The sequence below is a fragment of the Plectropomus leopardus genome, chromosome 10 (genome assembly GCF_026936395.1).
Source record: "Plectropomus leopardus strain MGB_pleo_1.0 chromosome 10, ASM2693639v1, whole genome shotgun sequence".
Lineage (NCBI taxonomy): Eukaryota > Metazoa > Chordata > Actinopteri > Perciformes > Serranidae > Plectropomus > Plectropomus leopardus.
In genome coordinates, this window is record NC_142185.1 from 15,135,976 (window position 1) to 15,151,774 (window position 15,799).

At 39.6% G+C, this 15,799-nt stretch overlaps 1 protein-coding gene across 6 annotated transcripts in view; it reads left to right on the top strand.

Annotated features, from left to right (window-relative positions):
- Window positions 1–326: 326 nt before the first annotated feature.
- The window catches only part of map2 (microtubule-associated protein 2), a 109,897-nt gene continuing 94,424 nt past the window's right edge, over window positions 327–15,799 (top strand). For 5 of the 6 annotated variants that reach the window (XM_088083116.1, XM_088083118.1, XM_088083119.1 and 2 more), the window contains exons 1-3: window positions 642–787; window positions 906–1,045; window positions 1,294–1,381. The gene's annotated coding sequence lies outside the window, so the exon portion shown is untranslated. Of the gene's footprint in view, window positions 423–641; window positions 788–905; window positions 1,046–1,293; window positions 1,382–15,799 lie in introns of those variants that run through there. The other variant, XM_088083115.1, reaches the window with a different exon arrangement.

Genomic DNA, 15,799 nt, shown 5'->3' on the forward strand with positions numbered 1-15,799 from the left:
GAAGTCCTGAAGAGACAGGCTGCTGTTATTGTTTTTCAAAGTTTGAAGCAATTAATTTCAAATATAACAAAAAAATGTGCTTGTTTTCTACAAGGGGTAATTTAATTAAGATATACATCGTTGTATGTTTTTTTAGGTTTGTGGTGTATAGAAAGCTTAAACAAACGAAACAAAACAAAAAAAAAAAACAAGTCCTTTCCCCCATTCTTTCCCATTTTGCACCACCCTTCACCCTGATAAATAACGACCAGTCCCTAACCATAATCACTGAGGGAGGTGCGTGTTTTATCACGTGGGAAACACTTTACACGGGTACACACGAACCATATTAACGTTATTACGGTAAACACACCTGACATTTGTGTCGTTTCAAAATTCCTCACCTGCGGCACTTTAGCATCTCACCTTGATTATAATTAAAGGTAAGCAGCTTTGAAACAGTAACATTTTATACAAACATTTTAATACTTTAAATATGTTACTCACTTTGTTGTAGAGTTTAGCTACAAAAAAATATTTTTACAGAAGGGAAGGCGTCGTGGGCGGAGGAGTTCGTGGCTAGTTAACTAGTTAATCGCATCAAGCTAACGGCAACACACCGGCTTCCAAGTTTTATGGTCAAAAGTGAAGTGACTACGAATCGTGTGGTATTAATTAAACCAACGCGCTTTCCTCTAATGCCGAACAAAAATCTAAAAACAGGAACAGCCAGCGCATTTTCATCATTTCACTGCTAACGGAGAAGCATTGATGAGGCTACAGACAGCTAACGGGCTCTGCTGCTGAGGTGAGCAATAGGTTACGTGTGTTAGTTAAAGTTACACTGACATTACTAAAGCGATCGATTCTCTTCCAAATGTAAAATAATGTACACCGTTTCTAACAATCGTGTCTCTTATCTGTAGAAAACGAGTGGAACACAACACCGTAATTACCACACAATGTGTCGGTGCGACTAGCACAGTCATTACGGTAAATGCAGGCTGCGGAGCCCCTGTGTGTCCGACAGACCCGGAGTTGCACAGAAAGACACTGCGCCGAACAGGTAAAAAATTGACACTTCTTTATTTCTGTAACAGCTTAATGATACAAGCATATATGTATGAATGATTACAAAAGATTGTCATGTTGGTGGTCAGATTGAGTGTGACAGTGAATGACCATTTCAGCAAGCATTGAAGCTGAAATGATGAGGTGCCCCTCTTTGTGGATGGAGAAAGGACGCATTGTTCGTCTACAGGAGAACTGGGTCTGGGTTCTTATGAGTCTGTTCTGTCTCATCTCTATTTGCAGCCAGTGTTAGATGAGCAGTGTTGCGGAATTAAGCCTGACATGAAATCACAGCAGAGCAACAGATCTAAGAACCAGATATCTGACATAGGTAAGAGACGTGTATTGCTGCCTTGACTACTATTGGTACCATTACGCACTTACATGCTTGTTTTGTTGACGGATTGACAGGATAATGTCTGCATTGTGCTACATAAAGGCTGTACCTATTGCGGTCACTGCGGGAACTTGCTTTGCTGCGGTGGGAGTGCACGTACCAGGCTGTAGTACGCCTATAACACATTATAGAAAGCTTTAACATGAGGTCATTGTGAAAAAAAAAATCATTGAGAATATGCCCCTATAGAATTGTAAACGTGATTTTTAATCCGAGAAACGCTGCCTAATGAAAGAAGAAGAGAAAGAGGGGTGCAAATACAGGTGCTGAGTCATATTGGCCGGTCCTTCTCTGATTGATTATACAATTTAAAAGCCTATCTGTTTGATATCCTTGTCATTACCATGGCATTTTATGTAAAATGCCCTTATTTTAGCTGCTGTTTTCTGTTGCTGAGGTGATTTCATTTTAAATCAAGTGTAAAGGCTGGTTACATTAAGATCTGGTCTCTTTATTGAACCCCTGCTTAATTATGAACCCAACGCAGCAAATGCAGCTAAGCAGTCTGTGCTGTTACACCTCAGAGATCTTCTACCTTGTACTGAATGGTTTTTAAATGGTGGTCTTAAATATGATAGACGTCTTATTCAGTAAATGTAGGCTTCAGTTCAATCTCATTTACATAAAGGGGCTTGCTATTGATTTCCCTCTGTCATGTCCACTTGACCACAGTGTGTGCAGACACATTTAAATGCCTGATGCATTCAGGATGAGGCTGGGGTGCATTGAGTCATAAACAGGGAGCTCAGAGCTCCTCCTTGCTGAGGGAGTGGGCTCATGTTTCTGTAAGACCTGGCTGGTCATTTATCGATATCTGTCATTCCAAATAGATCTGCTTTTTGCCTGCTGTAAGTGTTATGCACAGGAGCAGATAAAGCCGTATACCGACGTGATTCTGTGGACATGCTTCCTGCGGGTTTGTAAGGAAGGACAGAGGACAGGCTATGAGCAAACATTTGGGAGATTTGTCTCAGTTAGCATGTAAAAATTGTTGTTTGTCTCTCTTGACACATGGAACTATATCTACAGCTTTATACTCTGACATTTCTCTGTCATCTACATGCATATTGTGGCCTTCACTTTTAACCACCATTTTTCATTTTAAAACTTTCTGTAAATGAATATTTGCAACCTCTGAAGTGCATCAACAGCGGCATCTTGTTTTTTGCAGCTTTATGAATGACTGTATGGGTTTTTGTGCGATATAATGACTCATTTTAGTGCTGGGTACTTTATAGATTATGTGAAATTCAGTGGAAGTCGCAAGGTAGCCAGGCAAGTTCACCGATAGTGTTTGTGTTTTGGTAAGGGCTTAGAGGGGAAGTGGACCTCCGGGATGATGGTGTTGGTCAGTTTTTATAATGATGTGCCTGTTCTCGACCTGAAGTACTCATCCTCAAACTCCTTGTGACACTGCATAGTAGCAATTACAAGCTGATTTGCAGAACTAATTTGATAGTGGGTGAATCTTCATTCATTCATTAATTCATCAGGTGCAGAGACATTAGCTGAAAATGAAGATGTCAAGGTGATGCATGAGTGGTGTATACCTGAGCTAATGAATCACTGCCTGTGTTACGTGTGGTCGATACAGTAGGAGGCTGAATTGAAAGACTGTCAGTCAGATATCAGAGCAAGGAATGGGAAGATGAACCAGAATACTTAGTGGTTTTATTATGAGGGAAAGCCTTTACGTTGTCTTTTTCCTGCTGTTTGAAACAATGCCAAATGAACTCAACTTATACAATAGTGCTGTGGAAAGAAAGATGCAGATGAATAGGGCACTTTTTCTTTGAATAAATTAACCAGTAGGTGAGTGTTTATAGCATAGCCTGGGGTTTTAGTTTAATTAGAAGTGCTGTCTACCTGATGGTGAAGGACATTTCTCGTGGAAGTATGGATTTACACAAGAGCACGTGAAAAATATCATCATTTAGAAGAAAAATATTCATGAGCCAAAAGATGAATTGAAAGATGGGTTTTTCTATTGATGTTTATACATCAATAGACGGGAAGACCTAATAGTGAGTGTTTATTTAGCAGTCTAGATACTGAAAATTTCCATTTGTTTTTAACTGGCAGGAGTGAGAAAACCTGGAAGAAGAATAGGGTCAAAGGACCCCAGTAAGAGAAAAGAACAAAACATTCAGGGCTTTAAAAGGAGAATCTTGAAAATAATTGTTTATTTGACTGGTAACCAGCAAAGGGAGGCTGCTGAGGGATTAATGGACTCCCCTCTTAGTGCCAGTTAGGAGCCTAGTGGCAGCTTTTTAGACCACCTGCAGGGGAGACTGGCTGACTCCCACAGGGTGACACAAAACCATGAAAGACAAAGATTAGGGCAGAGAGTGTGACAGTTTGTAGGTACTCTTTCATCACCAGCTCTTTCTAAACAATAATAAAGGCATAACATGTCAAAACAATCATTTACCGTCTCTCGTCTTCTGTTCAAAGGGTCAGGAGCTCCCGAATCTTATTGCTTTCCCAGTTTGTGGACATTTATGACCACTTTTCTTCCTCTTTGAATTAGCTGCTATGCTTACAGCTGCTTTTTAAATCTCCTGCGGTGGGTTGTACACAGAAATACATTGTCAGAACGTCATACCCGTGCCACCCATGGTCACATCTTTCAGACTTTACCTTTTACACAGTCCTCGTTACAGCACTCTGACTACCTCGGTTCCTGGCTCAGAGGTGGGACAACTCTGTCCTCCCTTTCCGTGTTCGGACGTTATATACATAAGGTACAATGTAGATTTATTAGTCACTGTTTAAACATTGTTTAAAAAATGAAATTAACATTTTTCCTTGATCCTGTTACATCTTTGGAGTTGAAGAATGATTTGATTAAAATCACCAGCTACTATGGAAATTCCATCCGTTGCTTGGGACAAGTCCTGCAGTGCATTTTTTTGAATTTGCATTGGAGTCTTGTGACCTAATTGGCTCTGAACAAGGTTCACCCATCCAGTGCAATAGCTCAATCTGAGATTTTAGGGTTAACCACATCTCTGCGAATATGTGCGCAGAGCAGCATAATGGGGAGACATCATAATGGCGTGATATTCGCGGCTTGAACAGGCAGTCTAAATGCGGCTATTGACTGTAGAAATAATGGACATAGCTACCATGACGTCACCAATTGGTTTGTTGATTTCTGGTTTGAAGCATTGAGTTCAGCATTGCAGCCATTGCCGTCTTGGTTGTTGGAGACAGAAAGGAGCATATTTGGGTAAGAGGCTGGAGTTGTGGTGGAGCAAGGGGTGGATCTGACTGAGAAACCAAGGATGCTATCGGCAAACAGCCTGTCACTCAAAGTGGCTCGCCCTTAAATTACGGCCTTGATAAAATGTAAACAGGTGAGTTATTTAACATTCACCCCATTTACAGTTGTCCTTAATAGGAAAATTAACTATATATTTTGTACCAGGCTGTAAGCTTGCTTATTTTATCTGTAAAGTAGAGCATTTTAACATGAGGGTCTATCAGGGTTGACTGGCTTCTGGTTGTATTTAGAGAAATTGTAGTTTTTGGCATCTCCGTGTTGGCTTCATTTTTCAGCCCTGGAGGCTGCTGCTTGGTTCACTTTCATAGCATTCATAATTGACCACTGCACTGAAGCTCTACTGGACATAGACAGTGGATAGTTTCGGGTACTAAATGTTTTGTCCACCTCCGTTTTCAGCTCCTGATAAGATTGTTTGGATAATTAGGTTAACTGGGGATTTGTTGTCTGACCACATGTGTTGCTTGCTCTAATGGACTCAGTGCCCGATATACAGTAATGCTGTGTCTTGCTGTGTCATTGCATACCACCTCATATCTTGGATGGGTATCTAAAGGAAACATTTGCCGAATTGATTATTTTCATTGTCTACAGTACAGTCGGCTGTCAGAGAGAGCAGTCCAGGCAGAAGTGCCAGGTAGCACTGCAGCAAGCCAGGTCACACTTATTTGGTGCCACGTAGTGCAGGTCAGCTTTGCATAAGCCCTGTGTGTCAGTGAGACAACCTAATCCTGATTCCAACAAAGATACTTAGTGAGCTGGGCACACACACACACACACACACACACACACACACACACACACACACAAACACAAACAGGAAGTCCTTGATTGTCACATTTAATGATTGACGTAATGCTCTCTCTCTCTCTCTCTCTCTGTGTGTGTGTGTGTGTGTGTGTGTGTGTGTGTGTGTGTGTAAGACAGACAATGTGGGAAAGGCTCTTTGAAAGAAGAGAGACACTTGGTGGGAGCTCTGGCAGCAGCACCAACACACACTCAACCTGCCATGTCTGCCAGCTAGCTGCCAATCTCTCCTCTCTCTCTGCCTAAATGAAGCACTCACTCCAGGTTTTTAGGAGATTAGCTCATTGGTCAAGGTGTTTATTAAGAAATGAGAAGATGCTTTGTGTTAACATTTTGTTGTCAACTAGGGATGCAACTATCTAGCATGATTTTTATTACTGATGTAGCTGCCAATTGTTGTCTTTTAGTAATGGATTAATTGTTTGCTTTCCAAAATTTAAAAAAACAAAACAAAACAAAAAAAAGAACAAATCCTCATTTGACAAACTGGAACTAATGTTTGACATTTTTGCTTGAAAAATGACTTGTCATCAATACAATATGATAGTTACAAATTAATTTCCTGTTGATTGACTAATTGTCTCAGCTCTAATATAAAGTATGCTTTATATTTCTGCTTTATGAGCAGTCTGATAATTATATGCAGTCATCCATTGCCTGTCCTTTATGTGGCAACAGTGAAGCACATAGTTTAATGCTAGTTTATATTGTATTGTGCTTCATTAATATTACATAATGTTTATTTGTAGTATATTTTAATACACCGTCAGTCTTACTGTAGCAACATATCACCTACAATTCTTTATTTAGATGTAGAGTTGCTAATTTCTGGGTTTGACCAACAACACAATCCTTCAAAATCTTAACACGCTGTATTTTATATAACCTGTATTTGCTTAATATATTCAAACTATTTCAGATAAGCTAAGCTCTGAGTCAAAACTGAACTAAAGCATGGCAACCCTTGAGGGAAAATCCCCATCTTCTTACAGGAGTGCTTATTTTGAGATTGGATGAGAGAGGTGGAAAGTAGCAGATGTTCAGAACAGAAATAACTCACTAAAGGATACCAATTCTGCTCTTTTAGTCATTTGAGGAGTTTCATTTTTTAAAAATGCATATAAATGACCAAGCGAAACAAGTTTTGTATTGAATACGCTGGATGTTGGCAGTGTTGATGTCACTCCAAAACTTTTTTGCACAATCATGATATCTCCTTGCATAGACAGTTCTTATTAACCTTTTATTTATAGAGTCATGCAGTGACTGTTAACTGCCTTGACTCCAGTGCTGAGATCCAGGATTGCCTCACTTATCATTGCACTTGAGGTTGACCTCTTCTCTTTTCAAGGGTAGGGAGAGTAAATAAATAAACAAAGTAGAGTACAGGGATCATAAAAAACAAGCATGTCGTTGATGAAGGGCTTGGCATTGTAGATAAGCTTGCTGCTTATATTCAGTGTCACAGCGGAGGACATGGGTCCAAGAATACCTGCATGGCAATGGTTTATTCTCTATACTTGAGATTAGAACTGTGTTGTGAATTGCATACTAACTCATTCATTACCCAGACATACTCAATATGTATGCTGCAAACTACCCACCAAATGAAGTATACCATTACCAGCAGACTGTCCACACAGAAGTATACTTATGATTATAAACTGACCACATACTGGGAGTATGTATGTATGTATGTTAATGATATTACCAGCTGTTTTGCCTGGCTATTGCTCACATGGGCAGTCTGAAGAGAGTAGAATGAGTTAGATAGTCTTTTTTTTTTTTTTTTTAAATGCTTGTGTGTCCCTTTGTATCACTGCGTGTTCTCTCTCTAAATTCAGAGATTTTTGCGGGTCTGTGGATGCAGTTCAGGTGATCCCTCATACTGATCAGATCGATCTGATCAGACTGATGTACGCGAGAAGCAGCTGCTGCGAGTGAATGCTAACTATTAGACCCAGCAGAATGAACTATTAAGTTTCACTTTGAATGTGCCTGATGCTCTGCTGCTCCATCTCTGTCCAGAGTGCGCTCTGAGAGTGGCGTAATGCATAAGTGACAGGTATATTCCAGCAGCACCCCTAATGAATGGTCCAGCTCAAAAACTAGGAAATCTATTCAGGGCAACAGATGTTTTAATCATAGTGGGCTGCCACATATAAATTAACATGTGGGAAACCCTGTATGTATATACATATATATATATATATATATCCCAATGCAGCCAAAAAATATTGTGATATTATTTTTAAGCTATGTTGCCCAGCCCCAACTGGGATGTTCCAACAAGTAGACTTGGTTTTTATTGTCTGTAATGTTTGGATTTCTTCAAAGTAAACAAGGAATGGGAAATGCATTGCTGCCTCGTGCCAGTTAAAAACAACAATGCATTATGTCTTTGCGGGAATTATGTACGTGTTTATTTGCAGGTAGATCAGGGGAGTGACATCCCTTCACAAGTGGTCATTCAAGACTCGTGGAGATGCTCTCTATATGCCAGTTTTGACATGACACACTTGGAGGTGTCCACTTGTGATTGTTCAGCCAAGACGCATGTCAACTCCAGTTGTGAACTGGGCAAAAGGCATACCTACCTACCTTTTTTTTTTTGGTTTGTTTGGGGGGTTTTTTTGAGACGAGAGGGTGCCCTTACTGAAGTGCTTTTAAGTTCGCCTTATTCAGTGTTCTTTAGAATAGACTACCTGTCAAATTTCATGTTTTAGCCATGAGACTCAGGTTTCAGCCCCTTCACCATATATTGAAAAGCTCACATATTGTTCCATCAGTAATCCCATATCAGCGCTAAAATGCTGATGGACTGAAATTGGCTGACTTCAGTTGTTCTGTGTTTTTGATTGTCCTGTCAGGGAGTGGGCCATCACGAGTCTTAGACAAGTCTAAGATAATAAATTTACATTTTTGGCTGTGATTTAGGAGTGGTATGGCTGACCTCACCTGACCTGCAGCTAAAGTATATCAACTTTGTCCACTGTCAGATTTCTACCTGCTACATAGCACACTGATATGGCCAGTTTTTAAGTGTCTTGTTGGGCTTGTGTTCTGCAAGTTTGATTTTTTTATTTCCCCAGGTGGAATAGATGGGGCCCGGCTAGCTGACCTTTAGTTTGTGGAGTGTTGAGATCAATCGTATAAGTCTGTCCCAACACCCAGATTTACCCGTCTTCCTGACAGCTCTGAGTTCAGGATAGAACACTGCTGTTGGTAGCATACTTAATGTCTAATGATATAGGTAATAATGACGGTATGTAAACTATCAATTTGACACAGAGCTATTCTTGGAGATCAACCTTAGCAGTGTGTAAGATTTTCTTTAAAAAAAACATTGTGGTACACTTCTATGAGTCTGTAAGATTTTCCATTTAATTCTCAAAGATGCTTCCTTTTTATCAAATATAGCCAGTGGCTACTTAATAATGTACAGCTAGTCAGTGCAGTCTAATATAGTCTTGCAATATCCTGAAGCTCTGGCTTAGGATGTGGCATAAAATGGGACCAGAGTAGCACAATCCTTTCTTTGTTTCATGACAAATATTCATGCAGCAAAGACTGTTTGGGGTATATGATTTGCTTGAGAGTCTGAAAATATTGCTTCTTGATTTGAAACTTGACTGAAAATTAATCAGGACCTATCTCAGTGCAGTTACTCATCAAAAGTAATCAAAAAAGCACTCATCATCAGCAAGGTAGCAGGCTGACAGAGATAACAACAGGCCAGCTGCCATTGCTTCAGGCACTGGTGGATTCTTCCCCTCCAAAGCACAACAAAACCCCTTGCAGATTTTGAGACGGGGCTTTTTTGACAAGCGCATGCCTTCCTGCTGCATATCACATACAGAAAAGTAGGACATAAATAAATAAATAAAAGATGCAAGTAGAATTTTGAATGGGGAATTTATTTTTGGCACCACTGAGATGTCTGGGGTCTATAGGATGTAACTATTTCTATAGAGCCACATTCTCTTCACCCAACAATACACGGCAGAGCACAGAGAGACCTAATAGAAAAACGTGTGTGGGCTGAACCAAGAAGAACATAAGGGTGAGTCACAGCTCACCGAACTATTTAGTGTTGCTTCTCCTCTCCCCTTCTCTTGGAAAGTATATGTGCATGAGACTCGCATCTGTGTGGTTGTTCAGTGTGTGTGTACATCAGTGTGCAACACCACTCAGTCTGTGTGTGGGAGCGTATGCTTGTGTGTGGGTATCTTTTGCAGTTTAATGTGGTTGTGTTAAAAGGGGAAAAAAAAAAATCACCCTCAGTAACGTTCACTTTGATATGTGTGATGTTTAGTGTATCCCAGGCTTTATTTTGTGACATAATACTGTAATTTGGTTTCTTTCAGCCGGCCTCATCCAATTCAGTTAGACTGCGTGAGTGTTTTCCTGGATTTTTTGCAGAATACCTTATAAGAAGCTCCATAGAAGAGTGTGTGGGTAAAGAAATACAGCTAAATGGCCTGTCAGCTGGAGAAACAGTGGTCTGGGAGGAAAATCTCAGGAAATGACCTGGAAATGTTTCACTATTATAACCACCATAGGGTAGCTGCTCAAATTTCATAGGAACAATTAAGATTAACAACTTCTTATTGACAGCTTGACAACCCTTATACTTAACAGTTATAGGCTTGATACAATACAGTATACTAGCAAACTGATACAATATACACTATTGGCAAAACCCTCCAAAATACCACATGGTGTTCCTGAGACACTGAGCAGCACAGACAGGGGGACCCCCCCGGCTCATTATCAGAGAGCTAAAAACCCCGAGATGATGCAGAGACAGCCATCTTCCCACCCAGTGCCCGTCAAATTCCCAACACCCACCACTTCCTTGTCCACAAGGATTTCAAAATGAAGCAGATATCAGTCATATATCATGAATATCCCCAAGCAGGGCATGAAATAACCCTTTCTTCTCTACTTGCTACTGTGGCAGGCCAGACAGGTATTTTTATATTTTTGTCAGCAACTCAAAAATTTTGTCTGACTTTTTTTGCACTAAATGAAGGATCAGCAGTTCTCAACCAGGGGACTAGGGGCCCCCAAGGGTCCTTGAGGGAGTTCAAGGAGAATACTTTATTTCTACCTTTTATTCACTATAGAAGCAAGCCCAGTGTGACTAAGAGACATAAGAGTGAGTATACTGATCATAGGGTTCACTTTCTCCTCAGTTATCTCCTCTGCTGTAGTTGACAATAGAGGTGTAAATCACCAGTTTCATCATGATATAGTATTACATAGATTCTTTTACTATGATACGATATTTGCTGATACCACAAAGACAACAATTTTGATTCGATTCGATTTAGGGAACTGTGATTGAAATGAAACTATCATATTCTTCACTGCTGATTTATTCTGAAGTAAAACACGTTCATGTCGTCTCTTTTTTGGCTGCTTGCCATCATCTGCCTGACACAGATATTCAAAGTAAAGGCGCATCATAAAGATAAAGATAAAGATATGGATCGATGTTTGCACTTTGCATTGATCAAATTGCATCATTGATCATTAAATTAATATATCCTTACAGATCGATGGATCATTACACCCCTATTTGGCGATTATAGCGTTCTGGTCTTACTCAATATCGAACAAGCGCTTTTTTTTTTTTCAGATGGAGGTCTCTAAAGTGAAATCTTATTAAATGGAATTCAGTGACCGTATGTGTATCAATTTAGTAGTACTTTGAGTACTTTTACTTTTGTTACTTGTATATTTTGAGGAAGTTCTACTTGTAAGTTGTAATAGAATACTTTTATTCTGTGGTATTACTACTTTTACTTAAAAGTAGTAATACCACAGATTTGTGTACTTCTTTCATCACTGGCAATTTTCAGTGTCTTTATGATCCACAGTGTTTATTCATGGACAAACTGAAACATATATCAGGGTTTCCCTCACATTTATTTGGCGAACCACCACTATCACTGTTTTTCTTGTATAACCAGCACACACTCGCTATTCGCTAACCTGTTTCTTCAAACAAAATTGACACGTGAGGTAGTGAAATTGATACAGCAACAAAACAAGTGGGCCTGTGTGTATGTGCAAGCTTGTTTGTACTGATGAGTATTGTGTGAATTCAGTGAACTTCATCTGTCAGTCAAAACAAAAACAAAACAAATCAAACAAAGCTTCTTCAGCCAATAATGTTTCTTTTATGTATCAGTTATGGCGTGTCTTTCTATTGTCTTTCCTCTGTCCACCAACATGTTGGATGGTCAAACATTTTTACAAGAAAAATTTACCCACCTTTGGTGTGTTGCGGTTGACAATGTGAGACCCTGTCCGCAAGCCCTTTATTTTCCTCTGGCATCTCTCCATCTGGAATTCTTAATGCACTGACAGGCCATTTATTCTGATAGCGGAGTACAGCTGCCATCTGAGAGATCCTGTCAATCAAGGTGCGATAATCTATGACAGAGCTCAGTAGGAAAGAGGTTCAAAGGCTCTTGATGGGCTTTCAGGTGGTCCTTAGCCAAATTAAATGGAAATGTTATTATATGCTGGCATGTGTGTCAAAATCTGCCTTAACAATGTCCTAATCTTACAAAACATTGCGTTATAATGTATGTAGTCATTATTTTTCATATCTCTTCCTTACAGGTTGTCTAAAATACTAAACATGTAGATACTTAGCAGCATAAGCTTGAATTTATCACTTTGTTTTACAGCTTCTGTCAGGATAATTACAAATCACATCACTTTATCAAAATGCTTTAATATTGCTGCTCTGCCTTCCATCTCGCTCCTTTTGATGGCTTCTCCTGATACAGCACAGAGGTTGATGGTGACGCCCCCTAAGGTCTTGCTGCTGAACAACAGTACGGCAGAGAAATGAAATCTTCGTTTTTCTTTTTCAGCTAAATGACAAAGCAAGCAGAGAACCCTGAAGTGAAAAGTACATTATGACCTTCTTTCTACCCGCATTAACACGCGTCTTGGATAATGGCATTGTACTCAGAAAAATGCTAAACCCCATCAATTTCAGGTATAAATGCATCTAAGATATGTTAAAAGTCCATTTATTCATGCAAGGGATAGTCAGGGAGGCATTTAGTCACATTAGCAACAACGGGGGGTTAATGAAATGTCACTACACCCCAGATTAACAAGAAATGTCAGGCTTCTTGTAGCTGTGAAACAAGCAAGATGAGGATTATAGCCTCAATTATAAGGTGTAATGTTACCTGAGAAAGTGATGTGTATAGTAGTCTGCATTTTGATGAAATAAATTAATCAGTATGTATTTTTTATTGTGAATATATCATTCTTATTAGAACTATTGAATTGTGAGGGCAAAAAATGTATAAAATGTACAAAATGCTGAGTCACTATTTGGCCACAGCTGACGTCTGATTTTTGTTTTTTGTCGCCTGGTGTGCTGGCTTTCCCGTTTTCCCACCATATTGCCGTAAGTGTCACCAGACGCTTTGTAAAGTGTGTGATCTGCGGTTCTGAACTTGTTGGAGATCTGTGGGAATTCAGAGCGTAAAGCTTACAAGTTAGACTCGAGAAAGGAACATGAATTATTCCCTCATTGTTTTTGAAGTGTTACGTTTCATCTTTCCAGCCGTCGTCTTTGGGGAAGCAAGTCATCCCTCCTTCAGTTATGTCATAAACACTCATGCCTACACACATGCACACCCACACACAGCGCAAAAGGCGACACACATTAAGACATTCACACATACAAATTGTGTGTACAAACACACAAATATTGGAATAGATGACTAGATGATGTAACACTTTCATCTGATGGTTCCTGAACTCTTTTGTACGCGGTGTGTCATTGTATGTGTAAGACTTTTCGCTTCTCGACAGACCAAAGTATGACTGTCACCAGTTCCTACTTAGAGTAGGATCCACACTACGGCACAGAGCTCCATTCTGAGCTCTGTGTTGCACTTTAAAAGATTATCACAGATCCATTATTATGTCCACGTGTTTGTGTGTTCTTCTGTGTTTCTTCTCATCTCTTTCCAACCTTTTCCCAATCACCAAATATCCTGAAAGACATATCCTTCCAGCAATAACCAAATGTGTGTGTGTGTGTGTGTGCGCGCGTGCTTGCTTGCTTGCTTGCTTCCTTCTCTAAAGATATCTGTTGGTTGACTCCTCAGGGGGAGGGGAAGTAGCTCTCTTCTTTTAGGCTTTAATCTTTGACCATCTGCTCTGGCCAAACCCTATTTTGATCACGCTCTACTTCACACAATGTACTGCACCTCACCGTCTGTATGCTGAACTACCTGTTCAGTTTAAACATCTACCATAGCAGAAAGTTACATGAACCAGCTGCAGATAACATTAAGGTTGTAGTCAACTGCAGAAAATCTTGGTTAACTGAAATTCTGCCTACTCTTCAACCTATTGATTGGTTGATGGGGGGGAAATAGTTTTGCATGTTATCTCTAGATTAATTAAATCCCCACAGAGCACTAAGTTCTCTTTACCTGGGAGTGTTGTGTGTCCACCAAAGCAGTGTTCGGAATTAACATTTTGACTCATTGGCTAAGGTGGCTGGTAAATGAAAAAATCTACCAACCAAGCTTTTTTTTTTTTTTTTTAACCAAAATGATAAATTGCCTTTTTTTGTTTCATGTATAGATTTATCTCAGTAGATTCCATTGATATTTTAGTGCACCATGTTGAGTGTAACCTCAAGGAGGAAGAGTTATAATCTGAAGCAAAATGTGTTATATGTTATAATATATTGAACACAATATGTTTCGTCAACACAGCCTTGGCATGTGAATAAGTTCCCTCTCGGAAGCAGTGATGTACTTTTTATCTCTATGGTTTTTATTTTGAAAGGTAAGAACGGAGGAAGTGGCGCTAAAGCTTGACATCTTGGATCAAACTTCGGGGCCCTCTGTGTTATTATTTCATAGCCTTAATAAGTATGTGCGCAATGCTAGCTTGCAGGGGACTGACGGCAAGTGATAGAATAGCAGATCAGCTGATGTACCGTACGGTAAACAGTGCTGCAGAACTAGTAGCGCCAGAGACAGTCAGGTTTTGCTGCACCTGCGCAGGTGCGTGTGTGTGTGTTAGTGTAACACAGACACGGCACAGGAGCAGCTACATGACACCTACATGACACCAAAAGGCAACACAGACTCTCAGTATGGTTTAATTACGTGACTGTTTTTGTACAAACATTTTCCTGCCAGTGTGGCGGATGGCCTTGAGAGATTTCTTGCCAAACGGAAAATCTACTCGCATTTGGTGCTTGGCAGGTGTTAATTTCGGACTCGGAATCAAACCTTTTTTTTCCTGACACAGCGTTCGACCTGCCAGTGCAAGTAAACTCTGTTTTGGCCGGTGGAATGCCTCAAAAAATACATGTGATCTCCAATGTAATAATATCCAAAAATAAAGTGGGCGCTGTAACGTTTCATGCTTAAGTCTGTCCCACCACTAAGTGTTAAACAGGACTGATGAGAAAAATCTTATACTGGACCCTACAGAGGGTAACTCTTGGTTTCAAATACATGAGAACTCTGATATCATATACAACATAACATTACGAACCTTAAATATCTCTGTAATGCTTCATGCCAGAAAGGAACTTGCTATTTTTAGCCCAGAATATAACATTAGCCATCCTGCCGCCCCAACAAAGGTTCTGGTATGATCATATTTTGTTTATGATTTTTTTTAAAACATTCTCCTGTATAATCTCCTGACGGAAATGGCAATAAATAAATAAAAGGAAAATCAAAGATTAAAGAAAATATTTTTTCATTGACACAGAAATGGTGCTGCTGCTGTACATAAACAATGTGTTTTGAGCAACTACTAGTATGAGAGGCAGCAGCATTTTTCTCTTGAAAATGATGACATATGGAAGGAGATTACGAACCATTTCAGGCAACCAAAGAACATGAAGGGAAATCACTGGTGGGTGTTTTTTCTAATTATGATAAGTGCACCAATGGAGCTTCTGGCATTGTCCTATTAACCCCATCGCTGCCTCCACCAGCATCCATGATAAAAATGATCAAATTAAAATCAGATCATGATTATCCTCTACAGGTATGTTATAGTCTCACATGTTAATTGTTTGTTATTGTGAAAATGAAATCCAAGTCTATGCTAAAAATGTATTTTATGTCCAGATATGCGGCATAATAATTTCACACTAAGCAAAGGATATGGGTGCTTTGAATCAGGTGTTGGATGAAAGCTACTAAATGTGTTTTGTTTTGCTAACATTTAACAAAATC